The sequence below is a fragment of the Thalassophryne amazonica genome, chromosome 11 (assembly GCF_902500255.1).
Source record: "Thalassophryne amazonica chromosome 11, fThaAma1.1, whole genome shotgun sequence".
NCBI classification, from domain to species: Eukaryota; Metazoa; Chordata; class Actinopteri; order Batrachoidiformes; family Batrachoididae; genus Thalassophryne; species Thalassophryne amazonica.
The window spans coordinates 17655663-17674550 of NC_047113.1; the positions used below are offsets into that span (position 1 = coordinate 17655663).

An 18888-nucleotide genomic window follows, 5' to 3' on the forward strand; every position below is an offset into this window, starting at 1 on the left:
CACAATGAAATGTGTTTAATGCATTTAATCCATCCTAATTGCCAGTTAGGAGCAGAAGTCGCCTTCAGGCACCCGGGGACCAGCTCCAGATGTATATCCTGCCTTAGGTCAACAGCAGGGCTGAGCAAACCATGACCGGCCTCATGACGACAGACGACACACACATAACACACAACACACATAAGCCGGCCCGGTACATGAACACATATAAAAAGCACACACAAGGTAAAACTTGGGAAAGAAAAACCTTCATTGCTGCTGCATTGAATCATGCAGCAGCAATGCAGGAAAAAACCCATCAGCACAATGAACAATGATCACACACAACAACAGGACGAGAGACGACGACCAAGATTTGTAAGAGTCCAGTTATCAGACAGAACACCCAGAGGCCGCCTTTAGGCGCCATCAACGGCCTTGTTCGTCCATTCTGGAGGGAGGAGGGGCCCAGCCCTGAACAGTCCACTGTCCACAGTCAATGTCAGAGCTGGAGAAGCTGAGGGTGGGGGGAGACCAGGGGAGTGAGGCATGAGCGTTGTTCTTCTTCCAGGAGGTTTTTATCACAGCGGCCTTGAAGTGCAGCTGTGTTTTGGGAAGCCGAATGAAAATCCAGATTAGCAGACGCCTGAAAGATTCCACAGTCTGAGACAGAGTGACTTTCAATACATCTGAATTAGGAGAGGAGATGTGGTCATTACTGACGATCAATGCGGTTTTCCAGTGCAGCCATTCTTCCCGAGATGGTATCCAACGCGCGGTTAACACCCGCCAACTGAGCTGACGCTGCCCTTCCAATCGAATCAATCATGTGCGGCAGCCTGGACGGGCCAATTATTGCCGCTTCCACTTTCTTAATTTTCCGGTAAACCAGCGCTATGCCCGCTCCACACAGCAGGAACCCGGTCACCACCGTGCCAAATATATACACACCTTCGACGTCCTCCACAGACAGCGTGTAAAGGCACATGACTTGCCATTTCCTCCAACTGTCCATCACGTAACCCATCACGTGTCCCGGCATGACAGTTCATTGGTGGACATAAAAATGTGAGTCCGTTTGATTTGCTTAATCAACTCTATAATTTAAGATTTTTGTGCATTTTTGTAGTGTATTTACATTATTGGAGTTTTTTGTTTTGTTTTGTAGACTGATTCACAGGAGAAAAGCCCTATATAAATAGTCATTGTTATTATTGTTGTTAATGAATGGGTGATTTATCAGTATATACATTGCATTCAACTATACGTTGCGGGGCCTCCCAAACTTGTGAAAAAATGTGTCTTACAGAGCATCTAGAAAGTATTCACAGCACTTCACGTTTTCCACATTTTGTTATCAGCTTCAGCTTGACCTGACATAATGTCAAGACAAACCACCACAAATGATCACAATGTCACTACAAAATATGAATATGTTAATATGATAGTACAATATGCTACAACGTATGCCCTGCAATAGACTGACAGCCTGTCTAGGATGTACACCACCTCACGACCAATGACCACAAAGATAGGCTCCTGCTCAACCCTTCCGCCATGACCCTTAACTGATAGCAGTGCAGTTATAAGCTTCATAGAAAAAGCTGTGAATACTTATGTACACGTGATTTCTTAGTTTTTTATTTTTAATTGATTTGCAGAAATCTCAAAAACTTATTTCATATTGTCATTATGGGGTATTGTTTGTAGAATTTGGGGGAAAAAATGATGCCTGTATTCCGATTTGATACATATCATGATAAGCATGTCAGGATTCAACACATCACACATATGTTTGCTTGTATATTTTATAAATCATTTATGATTTTTCTGTTAGAGGTCTTTATTTCTTTCATGCAGTAGTTGAGTTTCCGTGGTATCACAATATTAATTTTAAAAACAGAAATCTGGGTTGATACAGGATTCAAGATACAATTTCCATGATTAATGATGTATCACTTGAGCTCAGGTGAATCCTGTTTCCACTGATCATCCTTGAGATGTTTCTACAGTTTAATTGGAGTCCACCTGGGGTAAACTGAGTTGCTTGGACATGATTTGGAAAGACACACACCTGTCTACATATAATGTATATCAGAGCACAAACCAAGCATTTAAGTCAAAGGAATTGTCTGTAGACCTCTGAGACAGGATTGTCTCAAGGCACAAATCTGGGGAAGAGTACAGAAACATTTCTGCTGCTTTGAAGGTCCCAATGAGCACAGTGGTCTTCATGATCTATAAATGGTGGCCAGACGGAAGCCACACTTTGATAAAAGGCACATGGCAGTCTATCTGGAGTTTGCCTAAAGGCACCTAAAGTTCTCTCAGATCATGAGAAATAAAATTCTCTGGTGTGATGAGACAAAGACTCAACCCTTTGGTGTGAATGCCAGGCTTCATGTTTGGAGGAAAGCAGGCACCATCCCTACAGTGAAGCATGGCGGTGGCAGCATCATGCTGTAGGGATGTGTTTCAGCAGCAGGAACTAGAAGACTAGTCAGGATTAAGGGAAAGATGAATGCAGCAATGTACAGAGACATCCTGGATGAAAACCTGCTACACAGCGCTCTTGATCTCAGACTGACGGTTCATCTTTCAGCAGGACAATGACCCTGAGCACAAGGTGTGGTATTTGTGCTGGAGACCCTCCTGTCCTGTGCACCAACAGAATTTCCTGTATATTTGTTTTGTGAATTGCATGGCCCAAGCAGAGGGTCACCCCTTTGAGTCTGGTCTGCTTGAGGTTTCTTCCTCACAGGGAGTTTTCCTTACCACTGCTGCTCTGGGGATTAGTAAGGTTAGACCTTACTTGTGTGAAGCACCTTGAGGTAACTCTGTCGTGATTTGGCGCTACATAAATGAAAATAAATTGAAATTGAAATTGAAGCACACAGCCAAGATATCAAAGGAGTGGCTTCAGGCAAGGGCGCAATTTAGAACTAGAAATTGATGGGGAGAAAGTGCGAGGCCTGCAGGGCTGAAGCCCATAGGCCAACGGTCTCTAGATAAGCTCAGATGCATTCTGAGCATCCAGAACAGTAATTTTAATGTTTTGAGAAGACCATAAAGTGGACACCATTTGACTTATGCAATTTGAAACTGTGGATATAAGCACTTTATTCTGAGAATAGCCAGCATTGATTTGATTAACATCCTGGTGTAAATAAGGTATCACCACATGTGTAGAACTCAAAAAGAATGACAGGTTGAGTTTTCATTAAACAAAACAACTGCAATGTCGTAAAATGTATTCATAAATATGAAAGAACAGGCTCTTAATAATTATTAACTATCGCATACTGTATTTTTTTTTCTCAAGATTTGTTTTTGCATAAGTTTGAAAAAAACAACAGATCATAAGTTTAGGATAAATTACTTATCATGAATTTAATTTTTGAAGTGGCACTAATGACAACACTCATACTGAACATAATTTTGCTTGCAAAGACTGATTTTGGAGATCAAGCAATAATTGCAGATGGGCTTTCTGAGGTCCCAGATAGCTTTTCTGATTTCCTTTTCTACCACCGCTGCCCATCCAACCTGATGGAGCTTGAGAGGTGCTGCAAAGAGAAATGGACAAAACTGCCCAACGATAGGTGTGCCAAGCGTGTGGCATCATATTCAAGAGGACTTGAGGCTGTAATTGCTGCCAAAGGTGCATCAAAAAAGTATTGAGCAAAGGGTGTGAATACTTATGTCCATGTGATTTCTTATTTTTTATTTTTTTTTAATACATTTGCAGAACTTTTAGAAAAAAACTTATTTCATGTTGTCATTATGGGGTGTTGTGAGTAGAATTTTGAGGGAAAAAAATAATTTACTCCATTTTAGAATAAGGCTGTAACATAACAAAATGAGTAAATGATTTGGGGGGAGGTGATGGTCTAGTGGTTAAGGTGCTGGGCTTAAGACCAGAAGATCCTCGGTTCAAATCCCCGCCTGACTGGAAAATCACTAAGGGCCCTTGGGCAAGGTCTTTAATCCCCTATTGTCCCAGTGTGTAGTGAGCGCCTTGTATGGCAGCACCCTGACATCGGGGTGAATGTGAGGCATAATTGTAAAGCGCTTTGAGCGTCTGATGCAGATGGAAAAGCGCTATATAAATGCAGTCCATTTAGTAAAACGTGGTGTGAATACTTTCCAGATGCATTGGAAAATATGCTACCTTGAAATTTAATTTCAAAATTGTTGATGCCATGGTTTAATATAAGATTTACATGTGCAGAAGCACTTGGCTGCTCTGTGATTAAAATGCTGATAATGTGATGCTGCCTCCAGCTTTTAAAATGAGAAGTGTCTCTCCTGGTGAAAATGAAAACTTATTAGGGCAACCCTTCAGGGTAAATACAAATTTAAATGCCTCTTTCTACATTAGCCCAGTTTTCGCCATCTGATTCAACCTCACACGCTCCCCTCCCAACACAGCTGGTGCCACCTGGTCACCGCTTTCATTGCCGCTTCGAAGCCATGCTAAGATTAACAAGAGTAAATAATCACACACACACACACACGAGGTAAGGCAGAGCACGTCGGTTAAACAGCTCAGATGAAATCGAATTATCCATATCCCGATGCACTGTTTTGTCTCTCTCTTTTAGCTCATTTTGTGTTTTTTGAGGAGACAGATTGATTTCTTTATGACTGGGGAGGATGAGCAAGTGAATGGAGTGCTAAACGGCTTAGGGAAGGCTGTTTAAAAGACACAGAAGGGAATAATCCTTTTACTCCCCCACAGAGGAAGGGAGCTGCAGCCAAAACCCAGAGGGAGGGTAGATTCTGCAGCGGAGCTCGCAGTGAGCATACGACAAGAGCCAGGACATCCATGTGCAAATTTACACTCCATACAGGCCTGTGCCATACACTCCCTGGGCATATGTTTACATACTTCACGTTGAGAAACTTTTGCACAATTTTCCCCTATTGAACTTGTCTCATTTTACCAAACAATGTGCATTACATCAGTTAGGATGTTGACTTCATTTTCATATAAAGTCCATATGAAGTAAAAGTTATACTTATTTCAGTTTTTCTTCACTATCTCAGATAAACAGCCAGTCAGTAGTTGACATACACCAAGATGGATGGAATTATTTGGAAACGCTTCTGAAAGAAACTGGCATCATTTGTCACTGGCATTGTCGTTGCTATTTTCCATCTGATGTAATCATGATACCCTTGTGCTCATGTGAGTGTGTTGAAAAATGACGTGTGATTGGGCACACAACACATTGATATCGCCCATCGTCATGAAGCATTCCTGCCTTAGACCATGAAAATCCAGTTCTGTCTAAAGTTGATCTATAATGCAAGTACAACCTACATGCTTGCATGCATCTCCACAAGTCACATACAATTGTGCATTAGTGTTACTATGGATGGAAAATGGTGGCAGGAGTGAAAAGTGGAAAGTTTAGAAGACAGCTTGTTAAAGCACCTGCTGTATGTTATATGGCTTAGAGATGGTGGTGCTAACAAAAAGACAAAAGGTGGAGCTGAAGATGCTGACAGGAAGAGGGTGACAGCAGGTGACATGTGCAGTAGGAATGGCAGATGCATTCAAGGTGGAGGTTGGTTTACATCAAGGATCAGCTCTGAGTCCTTTCTTGTTTCCAGTGGTGATGAAAGGATGAAGGAGATCAGATAGGAATCTCCATGGACTATGATGTTTGCAGATGACATTGTGATCTGTAGTGAAATTAACGAGCAGCCTGGAGAGGTGAAGATATGCTTTGGAGAGAAGGGGAATGAAAATTTGTAGCATCAAGACTGAGTACATGTGTGTGAATGAGAGGAAGCCCAGCGGAATAGTGCAGTTACAAGGAGTAGAGGTGGTGAAAGTAGATGAGCTTAAATACTTGGGGTCAACTAGCCAAAGTAACGGTGAATGTGGCAGAGGTTGAAGATGAGAGTGCATGCAGGGTGCAGTGGGGGGAGAAAGGTGGCAGGAGTGATTTGTGACAGAAAGGTTCCGAAGAGTGAGGGAGAAAGTTTACAGACAGTAGTGAAACCAGCTATGTTGTATGGCTTAGACACTATGGCACAAACAAAAAAGACAAGACGTGGCGCTAAAGATGCTGCAATTTTCTTTGGGAGTGACAAGGATGGACAGAATTAGGCATGAAGGGACAGCACAGGTAGGATGGTTTGGAGGCAAAGTCACAGAAGTGAGACTGAGATGGTCTGGATGTGTACAGAAGAGGCACCCAGGTTATATAGGGAAAAGGATGCTGAGGATGGAGCCACCAAGCAGGAAGAGAAGAGTGAGGCCACAAAGAGGAGGTTTATGGATGTGCTCAGGAAGAAGATGCAGGTGGTCGGTGTTACAGAAGAAGATGCAGAGGATCAGCTGACAAAAGAACAAGAAGTTCTTCTGTTGTTCTCTGTGGTGTGGCACCACTGCACCTGTTTGAGAAAAAAAAAAATAGCTCATATGTCCGAACACTTCAACTAAGCCTTAAAAATATCACAGTACTTGCTCTAGTAAAATAGAGCCCCGGGGTCATCAGCATGTATTTAAATGGTCTGGGACATGTGATGTGTGGCACTTGTTTTATTCGTATTATCGTTCTTGCTACACTTGCATTCCAAACTAAATAATTCCAAACTAAACCACACTAATCACAGTCTGCAAGCCACCGTTACCGCCGGGCATTCTGCAAAGGTGAAGTAGAGCGTACTGGCCTCGTGGCTGACCTTGTCTCTAGCTGCTCTCTTAAGACATGCTGCCTAGTCAGGCTTTCTCAGCGCTTTAAAAATTCCCTCTGTTTACACATTTAATGTGTGTTTTCTTTGCTCACCGGCTTCAGAAGTGATGCTATTTCTGGCTTGAGTGATACGCCCTCTGACTTTGATTGCAATACTGCTTTACTTTTTTGTCAGCAAAGAAACTGGAAGGTACCAGCTGTATTTATTCCAACAGTAGTGATGAAGGCATAAAGGAAGATGATGGGATGTGGATTAAATGCAAGAAGTTGATGACAGGAACAATGAGGGAGCTGATGATAAGAAGGAGGTGGGAGGAGATAAGGAGAAAAGGAGGTTGGTTAAAGAAAGGGAGCAGACAGAGCTATTATCAAAGTGATAGTGGCCAGACGGAGTGTGAAAGAAGAGATGTGCTCGTCGATTTCTTGCTGTCTCTTCTGGCTGACTCCACATATGGTGTCAGACTCTGGCCAGTTGGTATCAGCTGATTCTTTTTTTTAAACAGCTTTTGTCAAACACATACACAAAAAGGGATTTGAAACTTACAACTCATGACTCAATTTGATTCCGAATCTTGGGGTGACGATTCGATTCAGAATCGATTTTCAATTGAAAGAGCTCTGAGAAATAGTTATATTACTTAAAAAATGTTTATGTTTAAGAAAATGCAGCTTTACAAGGTTAATCAAGTGATTCTAAAGATGTAAATTTACTTATCTGCTTTGCTTGTTCAGAATTGGCTGGCAGTTTAGTGAAGCGCTGGTCAGTAGTCGGCAGATGCGGTATCTGCTTCTTTTAGCTCCGGGTGATGGCGTAGCATGTGGGCTTGCAGATTTGAAGTTTTTCCGAAGTACTTGACTTTCATTTTGCAGATTTTGCACACTGCATAAGTCATGTCAAACTCCTTCTTACGCAGCAAATAATAATAACCTTGTGAGCTTTAGGAAATATGCTACAGAATAATTTGTCATTGATTTTGTCGTTTGGATTACTGAAAATAATGACATAATTAAAAAAACATTGTTGTACAGTACAAAACTTTAAGTCTAGAACATAAATAATTAAATTTAAGAACTTATAATTTATGAAGAGGATATCACTGTGTTGTAGGCGAGTGCCACTGTCTAAGCGTGAGATCTATTTTTAATTATGTACAGACATTTTAAATTCTATTCAGAATTTTATTGATTTTATAGTTTTATAAGGTGTGTTGTGTGGGCCGCTGAAGAGGAGGTACTGCTGGCCCACCACCACCAGAGGGCGCCCTGCCTGGAGTGCGGGCTCCAGGCACCAGAGGGCGCTGCCGCATCATGGGAGTAGCCTGGGTGACAGCTGTCACCCATCACCAGACACAGCTGTTCTACTCAGCACCGAGGTATATCAGGAGGACGGCGTCTCCACCTCAGTGCCGAGATATCGCCTAAGACCAAGGTAGTATTCTCTGCAGTTATACATTGCATCATCAGCTAAGACTGTTAAAACCTTTTTCAGGACTGGTGACTACTGACAACCTCATTCTTTGGATAAGTACTCACCTTCCTGCTATACTTTGCCAAGAGGTGGAGGCGGCTTCTCCCCTCTCTGTTACTGGGTGCGTTCATCCACTCCTGTGTGTTGTTGCTCTCTCCTGCCAGCAGTACCGGATCCGACGAGCAGAGGCAGTGGCCACCTGGGAATTCGGGACTTGGCGGTTCCAGTATTTCCAGGGTTCGGTGGCAGAGGAGATCTGGGTGGTTCCGGTTCGACTGAGACAGACGTCTCCTACCTTCGAGCCTGCCCACACGACACCAGCGGATTCGACCCCAAATTGTGTTTGTTGTATTACTCGTGCTTGTTTCAGTAGTAAATCTTGTTATTTACTCTCTCCATTGTCCGTTCATTGCGCCCCCTGTTGTGGGTCCGTGTTCCTACACTTTCACAACAGGATATCTCGGCCAGCGTCATGGATCCCGAGGGGCGTCAACCGGCTGTTGAACGGCCAATGGAAGACCAAGGCGCGGCGGAGGCTTCGGGAGGGGTAATCGGTGAGTTGCAGCGGATCCTCACCGCTTTCACCTCTCGGATCGACTTAATGACCGAGCAGCACGTTCTCCTAAACCGCAGGGTGGAGGCTCTCGCCGCACAAGTGGAGGCGCGCCCTTCGGGCGCCGCTGCGGCTCTCCCTCCCGAGGACCCTGCGTGCGAAAGTAACGTTCCACTGGTCGTTCAACGGTCCCTCCCTCCGTCCCCAGAAGCATACATAAGCCCTCCAGAACCGTACGGAGGCTGTGTGGAGACGTGCGCGGACTTTCTTATGCAGTGTTCGCTCGTCTTCGCTCAGCGTCCCGTGATGTACGCGACTGATGCTAGCAAAGTAGCTTATGTGATAAATCTGCTTCGCGGGGAGGCACGCGCTTGGGCTACAGTGCTCTGGGAGCAGAACTCACGGCTCCTTCATACATACGATGGGTTTGTACGGGAGCTCAGAACGGTGTTCGATCATCCCAACAGAGGAGAGTCCGCTTCAACCGCACTACTGTCCATACGACAGGGACGTCGGAGCGCAGCTGCCTATGCAGTCGCCTTCCGCATCGCGGCGGCGAGATCCGGCTGGAATAGCACTGCCCTCCGCGCTGCCTTTGTAAACGGACTGTCTCTGGTCCTAAAAGAGCACCTGGTGGCTAAGGACGAACCGCGGGATTTAGATGGGCTCATCGATCTAGTCATACGACTCGACAACCGGTTAGAAGAACGCCGTCGGGAACGAGGCGAAGGGCGTGGCCAGGCACGCGTCGTCCCTCTCCCTTCCGGGTCCGATCGAGCTCCGCCCTCCCCACGCTCCTCTGTTCCTGCGCTCCGTGCGCCTATGGCTCCCCCTGCTGACGAAGCTATGGACACGAGCAGGGCAACATTTAGGGCACCTGGAGCACAAAGGAGGCGGGCCCACGGAGCTTGTTATGTTTGTGGCTCGAGTGAGCATGTGGCAAACGACTGCCCCGAGAGGTTAAACTCCAACGCCCGCCCCTAGAGACTGGGCCAGGGGTGGGCCAAAACATTCACGTGGGACACACCCACATTGCTACACGACTCCCAGTCATGATCCTTTATGAGGATTCAACCCTGAAGGCCCCAGCACTGGTGGACACGGGCTCTGAGGGGAATCTGCTTGACAGTAGATGGGCCAGGGAGATAGGGCTCCCTCTGGTGGCTCTTACCTCGCCTGTGCAGGTTCGGGCGCTAGATGGCTCCCTACTCCCACCAATCACACATAAGACACCTCCAGTAACTCTGGTGGTGTCAGGTAACCACCGGGAGGTGATTGAGTTCTTCGTGACTCAGGCCACCTCCCGTGTGGTTTTAGGGTTTCCATGGATGCTAAAGCACAATCCCCGGATTGATTGGCCGTCCGGGGTAGTGGTTCAGTGGAGCGAAACCTGCCATCGGGAGTGTCTAGGTTCCTTGGTTCCTCCCGGCTCCCAAGCTAAGGAGGAGGTCCGAGTCCCGCCCAATCTGAAGGCGGTGCCAGCGGAGTACCATGACCTCGCTGATGTGTTCAGCAAGGATCTGGCTCTCACGCTTCCTCCTCACCGCCCGTACGATTGTGCCATTGATTTGGTTCCAGGCAGTGAGTGTCCGTCCAGTAGGCTGTACAACCTCTCACGGCCGGAGCGTGAATCAATGGAGACCTACATCCGGGACTCATTAGCTGCCGGGTTGATCCGGAATTCTACCTCTCCGATGGGTGCTGGTTTCTTTTTTGTGGGTAAAAAGGATGGCGGGCTTCGTCCATGCATTGACTATAGGGGGTTGAACGAAATCACGGTTCGCAATCGATACCCGCTGCCCCTGTTGGATTCGGTGTTCACCCCCTTGCATGGAGCCACTATCTTCACCAAACTTGATCTTAGGAATGCCTATCATTTGGTTCGGATCCGGAAGGGAGACGAATGGAAGACGGCATTTAACACCCCGTTGGGCCATTTTGAGTACCTGGTCATGCCGTTCGGTCTCACTAACGCTCCCGCGACCTTCCAAGCGTTGGTAAACGATGTCCTGCGGGACTTCCTGCACCGGTTCGTCTTCGTGTATCTGGACGATATACTCATCTTTTCCCCGGATCCTGAGACTCATGTCCGGCATGTCCGTCAGGTCCTGCAGCGGTTGTTGGAGAACCGCCTGTTTGTGAAGGGCGAGAAGTGTGAGTTCCACCGCACTTCTTTGTCCTTCCTGGGGTTTATCATCTCCTCTAACTCCGTCGCCCCGGACCCGGCCAAGGTTGCGGCGGTGAGAGATTGGCCCCAACCTACAAGCCGTAGGAAGCTGCAACAGTTCCTCGGTTTTGCTAATTTTTATAGGAGGTTCATTAAGGGCTACAGTCAGGTAGTTAGCCCCCTGACAGCCCTGACCTCTTCAAAAGTTCCCTTCACCTGGTCGGACCGGTGCGAGGCCGCGTTCAAGGAGTTGAAACGGCGCTTCTCGTCTGCACCAGTTCTGGTGCAGCCCGATCCTAGCCGCCAGTTAGTGGTTGAAGTGGATGCCTCGGACTCAGGGATAGGAGCGGTGCTCTCCCAGAGCGGGAAGACCGATAAGGTCCTTCACCCGTGTGCCTATTTTTCTCGCAGGTTGACCCCCGCTGAACGGAATTATGACGTCGGCAATCGGGAACTCCTTGCTGTGAAAGAGGCCCTCGAAGAGTGGAGACATCTGTTGGAGGGAACAGCCGTGCCATTCATGGTTTTCACTGACCATCGGAACCTGGAGTACATCAGAACCGCCAAGCGTCTGAACCCCAGGCAAGCCCGCTGGTCACTGTTCTTTGGCCGTTTTGACTTCCGGATTACCTACCGTCCCGGGACCAAGAATCAGAGATCGGATGCACTGTCCCGGGTGCACGAAGATGAGGTCAAAACGGAACCGTCGGATCCCCCGGATCCCATCATCCCGGAGTCCGCTATCGTGGCCGCCCTCACCTGGGACGTGGAGAAGACCGTCCGGGAGGCCCTGACCCGTGTCCCGGACCCCGGAAACGGACCAAAAAACAGACTATACGTCCCACCAGAGGCTAGAGCTGCAGTCCTGGACTTCTGTCACGGTTCTAAGCTCTCCTGTCACCCAGGGGTGCGAAGGACCGTGGCAGTCGTCCGGCAACACTTCTGGTGGGCATCCCTGGAGACCGACGTCCGGGACTACGTCCAGGCCTGTACCACCTGCGCCAGGGGCAAGGCCGACCATAGGAAGACCTCAGGGCAGCTACAGCCATTGCCCGTGCCTCATCGCCCCTGGTCCCACATCGGCCTGGACTTCGTCACGGGTCTCCCGCCGTCCCAGGGAAACACCGTCGTCTTCACGATAGTGGACTGTTTCTCCAAGGCGGCCCACTTCGTGGCCCTCCCGAAGCTCCCTACGGCCCAGGAGACAGCGGACCTCCTGGTCCACCACGTCGTCCGTCTGCATGGCATACCATCAGACATCGTCTCCGATCGCGGTCCCCAGTTCACCTCACGTCTGGAGGAGCTTCTGCCGGGAACTGGGGGCCACGGTCAGCCTCTCGTCTGGGTACCACCCCCAGACCAACGGGCAGGCAGAGCGGGCGAATCAAGAACTGGAGCAGACACTTCGCTGTGTGACAGCCGCGCACCCGACGGCCTGGAGTACCCACCTGGCCTGGATCGAGTACGCCCACAACAGCCAAGTGTCATCAGCCACCGGCCTCTCCCCGTTTGAGGTGTGCTTGGGGTATCAGCCCCCCTTGTTTCCGGTGGTTGAGGGAGAGGTCGGTGTGCCCTCGGTCCAGGCCCACCTACGGAAGTGCCGTCGGGTGTGGCGGGCCGCCCGCTCTGCCTTGTTGCAGGCCCGGACGAGGGCGAAGAAACATGCAGACCGGCGGCGAGCCCCGGCCCCCAAGTATCGTCCTGGGCAGGAGGTCTGGTTGTTCACGACGGACATTCCCCTACAGGTTGATTCTCCAAAACTGCAAGAACGGTACATCGGACCTTATAAGATCCTCAAGGTCATCAACCCCGCCGCAGTGAGGCTCCAGCTTCCGGCCTCACTGCGGATCCATCCAGTCTTCCATGTTTCCCGGATCAAGCCTCTTCACACCTCACCCCTCTGCACCCCGGGTCCGGCGCCGCCTCCTGCCCGGATCATCGACGGAGCACCAGCTTGGACTGTCCGCCGGCTCCTTGACGTCCGTCGGATGGGCCGGGGTTTTCAGTATCTGGTGGACTGGGAGGGGTACGGCCCCGAGGAGCGCTCCTGGGTGAAGAAGGGCTTCATCCTGGACCCGGCCCTCCTGGCCGACTTCTACCGACGCCATCCGGACAAGCCCGGTCGTGCGCCAGGAGGCGCCCGTTGAGGGGGGGGTCCTGTTGTGTGGGCCGCTGAAGAGGAGGTACTGCTGGCCCACCACCACCAGAGGGCGCCCTGCCTGGAGTGCGGGCTCCAGGCACCAGAGGGCGCTGCCGCATCATGGGAGTAGCCTGGGTGACAGCTGTCACCCATCACCAGACACAGCTGTTCTACTCAGCACCGAGGTATATCAGGAGGACGGCGTCTCCACCTCAGTGCCGAGATATCGCCTAAGACCAAGGTAGTATTCTCTGCAGTTATACATTGCATCATCAGCTAAGACTGTTAAAACCTTTTTCAGGACTGGTGACTACTGACAACCTCATTCTTTGGATAAGTACTCACCTTCCTGCTATACTTTGCCAAGAGGTGGAGGCGGCTTCTCCCCTCTCTGTTACTGGGTGCGTTCATCCACTCCTGTGTGTTGTTGCTCTCTCCTGCCAGCAGTACCGGATCCGACGAGCGGAGGCAGTGGCCACCTGGGAATTCGGGACTTGGCGGTTCCAGTATTTCCAGGGTTCGGTGGCAGAGGAGATCTGGGTGGTTCCGGTTCGACTGAGACAGACGTCTCCTACCTTCGAGCCTGCCCACACGACACCAGCGGATTCGACCCCAAATTGTGTTTGTTGTATTACTCGTGCTTCTTTCAGTAGTAAATCTTGTTATTTACTCTCTCCATTGTCCGTTCATTGCGCCCCCTGTTGTGGGTCCGTGTTCCTACACTTTCACAACAAGGTGTTTGGATAAATCATATTGACTTTGTTTATGTCGTGTAATTGTTCATGTTTAACCAATTTGAATTGTATAATTTGGTACAAAAGCTGCTCCCTAAATAAAGGGTATACTTTGTTTGCTTGCTTTTGACATTTTGATATGGGCTGATTTGCAGAGGAACAGATGCGAAGCAAAATAAATGCTGATATTCTATTGGTATGTGAAAGCACAGAGAATCCACCCTTTTTTATGTTCACGTCCCTGGTGTCTGTTTTCTGCTTCTTGGGATTTTGATAACTTTTAGAGTAAATACTTACCATGTTCTGATGCTTTCTAGTGAATTCTTCTCTGTGTTAGCATTTCATTGTGCTCATTGTTTTCTTATCTGCTGTGTGGGTATTTCCTTAGGGCCACTTCACACATAACATGATTCAAGCCGACTGCTGCACGAAGTTGGAATTGCATGCCACTCATGAAAAATCGGAGCTGCCTCAAATGCCTCATACACCTGTCGCCAGAACCATTTGCACACACAAGCGCCAGAAAGACAGCGAATGCCCTGCGCGTGCCCATTCAACCCCTCTCTTGGCAGGTGTCAGCCAAATTCCAGGTGCCACACATGAACATCCAACACTGCTTGCTGGACACTTAGAAAAGGTGTGGCCATTCGTGCACCTGGCTCGATAGTAGACAGCAGGAGGAAGTGCTGAAGGAAAATCCTCATTGGGTAACTGACTGTCTTCACACTCTGTGATTGGCCAGTCACACACAGCACCCACCCCTCCTTACATAGACACGTCTCTCCAGCCTGCCAACATCTCTGGCTTCGATGTGCGTGTGCGCACACATGTTGTCAAGAGAACGGAGGTGCAGGTGGATGTGGACTCAGACAGCACAGGTTCGCAGACTCGCTGCAGATATGATCCCACACTGGCAATTCGTTTTGATTTTGTTTTAAAGCGTCAAGGTCGTCGTTTATCTTTTGTTAGTTTCGGTTTCATTTTGGTCTTTTATGCGCTCTGCACTCACAGAGCGGGAGAAGTCCAGGCTCAATGATCCACTTTTTCTCAACGATTTGTGACTTTTGGACTTTTTTCTTTAGTTCAGCAAACGCTGTGTGCCATGTGACCAGGGTTTTGTTCAGCTCGCCTCGATTTCGGTTTGTATGATATTTAAAGTTACTTGGTGAACTTGTTACGTAATGTACATGGTGTATTTGACAAGACAGAGCTGAAAGCGGCTCGTGTTGCGTCAGTCATTGCCTCCACTCCGGTCGTTTTTTTTTTTTTTTTAATTACCGTATGCTTGCTCTTAGTTTGGCTGGTGATATAAAGTCAGTTGGAAAACTTTGCTCGTACTGAACGCGGTGCCTTTGAGAATAATACAGTTATGTTGCTTCCCGAATTGCCATCACTGGATGTTTGCATGAATCACCAAGTTCATACAGATCATTAAAAAATAAACAGTCTTACAGACCACTTACACAAATACACACATATAGCTGAACACACAAAGTAGCCTGTATTAATATTTTTATTGTATATGGCTGCATGCAGTATGTGACACTTTCTCACCGCAGTGCATAAAAATTCAAGTTAAACCACGCCCACTTCCGGTTTAGGTCCCGCCCACTCTGAGCACAGATACAGATACAGATAATTTAGATGGTTGAACAGATACAAATACAGCTACAGATACAGATAGTGGTGTACTCGCTCATCCCTAGATATGACCATATCTTTGCTATGAGGCGTGGACGTTGGCATGCTGTCCTCACTTGGAAATAAATGAAAACATATCGCTTCAGCTGACCGCCACATCAGTGCACCACAATGCTGGTGAATATTGTGCCATGCAGAAAATCACCACAAGGCACGTGTCGCTGAGGGATTTCCCCACATTGTAATAATTAAAACACATATCACATTTGCAATGCGGTCACCAGCGGAACACTGTGCGCTGGACACGCCATGCCGGCTGATGTGTTCATGACACGGGAGCCGACTCCTCATGAGATGGGAACCAACTCCTCATGAGACGAGAACCCGGATGATGTCTTCATGAGTGGAGCGCATCAGGTAAATCATGTAAAACATAAAAGGGTGAACATTAATGCACGTCATTTCATTACTTCCTGGTGTACGACCAGGCATCTAAGTCTGTGCTTTATAACAGGAATTAAATATTATAAATTGTGGTGTTTTTTTTAAATATTTTGCTCCACTTCTGTGTGAGTGACTTTACACGTGCTCGCACTATGTTCGTGTGTGTGAACATGTGTGTACGATACTGTTGCCATGGTATCATGCACACCTGTCCGACCGTGCATCCCTCCCGACAGCAGGTGTTCCCCATTTTGTTTGTGGTTTGTGGATTTTCTTCCAGTTTCTGCGTCTTTTGCCCAACGTAGTGTTATGTGTGAAGGGGCCCTTAGCCTTTACTTCTTGTCACTTTGTCTTCCCAAATGACATTCACTATTACTTCCTGATTTATAGAATCATGTACAATATAACATCCACAACCCTCCACTTCAGTGCCAGATTGTCTTACATTTATGCCCACTTTCTCGCATTCATTTTCCCCTATTTGATCTACAGTTTATGACCCACAATGACTCAAACGTGTTCTCTGAGAATTTCCTGCCTTCTCATGAGCTGTCGCTTGGTATGATTGCTGGCTGTGTACTGAGCCTTTGCGTATTTCACTTGATTATTCACTCGCTGCTTCCCTCATGGACAGTGTTGTTTAATGAACTGCCTTCCATCCTTATCATCTGTTCTGACATGGATGGCTTTGTTGTAGGAACTGTTATGGCTGAGTATATTGACTGCTTCAGTGACATCTGTATTCAATAAAGCCAGCTTTTATTATGTTTACTGCTTTTACTAATAGCAGTGGTATGTTCTGTTCATGGGTCCTCTGCGTTGCCATTTCACCCTTCTGTATCCATGTAAAACTGCAATTTGTATATCAACAAAAATGTATCTTCCGTATTCCACACAGGGTCAAAATTAAAAATACAGGCTCAAATATACACATATATTCACTTAAATCTTTTACAAAGTGACACTGAAGGTTCTACAATGTCTTTTCACATGAAAAGGCCAAGGCCTATTCACTCTTCATTCAGGATCATGATTGACTTCAACTGGTAGTTTTTCTACCAGCATAAGAAGAATGTGTTTGACAGCACTCAAAAGGACTGACCAATACTCAGAACAATGGGAAAGTCCAAGGACCTCCATGAAGCTCTCAGAAGTAGTATTGTAGATTTACTCTAGTTGGGAAGGTCTCTTGGAGCCGTTTCTAAACAACTGCCAATTCCAAGGTCATCAGTTCACACAAATGTATCAAATTAAAAGGCCTGCCATGAACTGGAAACTGCTGGAACACCAGTGCTACTGTCCATAGTAAATTGAGATTTACATTGCCATGAACTGAGAGGGTACCTACCAAGAAAGAAGACCCTGCTCCAAAATTGACACCTTCAAGCTAGACTGAAATTTTCAACTGCCCACATGTACAACCCAAATGCCTTTTGGAGAAAGGTTTTTTGGTCAATCAAGACAAAAATTGCATTATTTGTCCACAATGACAAGATGTATGTTTGGAGGCGCAAAGGTGAGGATTAACCAAACCCAATAACACTGTACCATCTGTCAAGCATGGTGGTGACTGCATCATGCTCTGGGGCTGTTTTGCTGCCAGCGGTTCTGTTGCACTGCACCAAGTGGATGGAGTAATGAAGATGGAGGACTACCTCCATTCTTCAACATCACTTCAAATCAACAGCTAGATGGTTAAAACCTGGCCACCATTGGGTGTTCCAACAGGACAATGATACCAAAACACATCACAACTGGCTGTGGGTTGGATAAAGCACACTAATATTAAGCTTCTGGAATGGCCTTACCAAAACCCAACCTCAATCCTATTGAAAACTTGAGGACTACACTTAAAAGCCGGCTCCGTGCCAGGATACATATACATATACTCAACAAAAATATAAACGCAGCACTTTTGGTTTTGCTCCCATTTTGTATGAGATGAACTCAAAGATCTAAAACTTTTTCCACATATACAATATTACCATTTCTCTCAAATATTGTTCACAAACCAGTCTGAATCTGTGATAGTGAGCACTTCTCCTTTGTTGAGATAATCCATCCCACCTCACAGGTGTGCCATATCAAGATGCTGATTAGACACCATGATTAGTGCACAGGTGTGCCTTAGACTGCCCACAATAAAAGGCCACTCTGAAAGGTGCAGTTTTGTTTTATTGGGGGGGATACCAGTCAGTATCTGGTGTGACCACCATTTGCCTCATGCAGTGCAACACATCTCCTTCGCATCATCCGTGAAGAGAACACCTCTCCAACGTGCCAAACGGCAGCAAATGTGAGCATTTGCCCATTCAAATCGGTTACAACGACGAACTGGAGTCAGGTCGAGACCCCGATGAGGACGACGAGCATGCAGATGAACTTCCCTGAGACAGTTTCTGCAGAAATTCTTTGGTTATGCAAACCGATTGTTCCAGCAGCTGTCCGAGTGGATGGTCTCAGATGATCTTGGAGGTGAACATGCTGGATGTGGAGGTCCTGGGCTGGTGTGGTTACACGTGGTCTGCGGTTGTGAGGCTGGTTGGATGTACTGCCAAATTCTCTGAAACGCCTTTGGAGACGGCTTATGGTAGAGAAATGAACATTCAATACACGAGCAACAGTTCTGGTTGACATTCCTGCTGTCAGCATGCCAATTGCACGCTCCCTCAAATCTTGCGACATCTGTGGCATTGTGCTGTGTGATAAAACTGCACCTTTCAGAGTGGCCTTTTATTGTGGGCAGTCTAAGGCACACCTGTGCACTAATCATGGTGTCTAATCAGCATCTTGATATGGCACACCTGTGAGGTGGGATGGATTATCTCAGCAAAGGAGAAGTGCTCAATATCACAGATTTAGACTGGTTTGTGCACAGTGTTTGAGGGAAATGGTGATATTGTGTATGTGGAAAAAGTTTTAGATCGTTGAGTTAATCTCATACAAAATGGGAGCAAAACCAAAAGTGTTGCGTTTATATTTTTGTTGAGTGTATATGTACTTTACAGAGTACATTATCCAAGGAGAAAGTGCAGATTTATGAGCTAGTATT

General features: G+C 47.2%; 1 protein-coding gene across 1 annotated transcript in view; it reads right to left on the reverse strand.

Annotated features, from left to right (window-relative positions):
• ablim3 (actin binding LIM protein family, member 3) overlaps positions 1-18888 on the reverse strand; it is a 228124-nt gene that overhangs the window by 136451 nt on the left and 72785 nt on the right. The gene's annotated exons all lie outside the window — the stretch shown is intronic.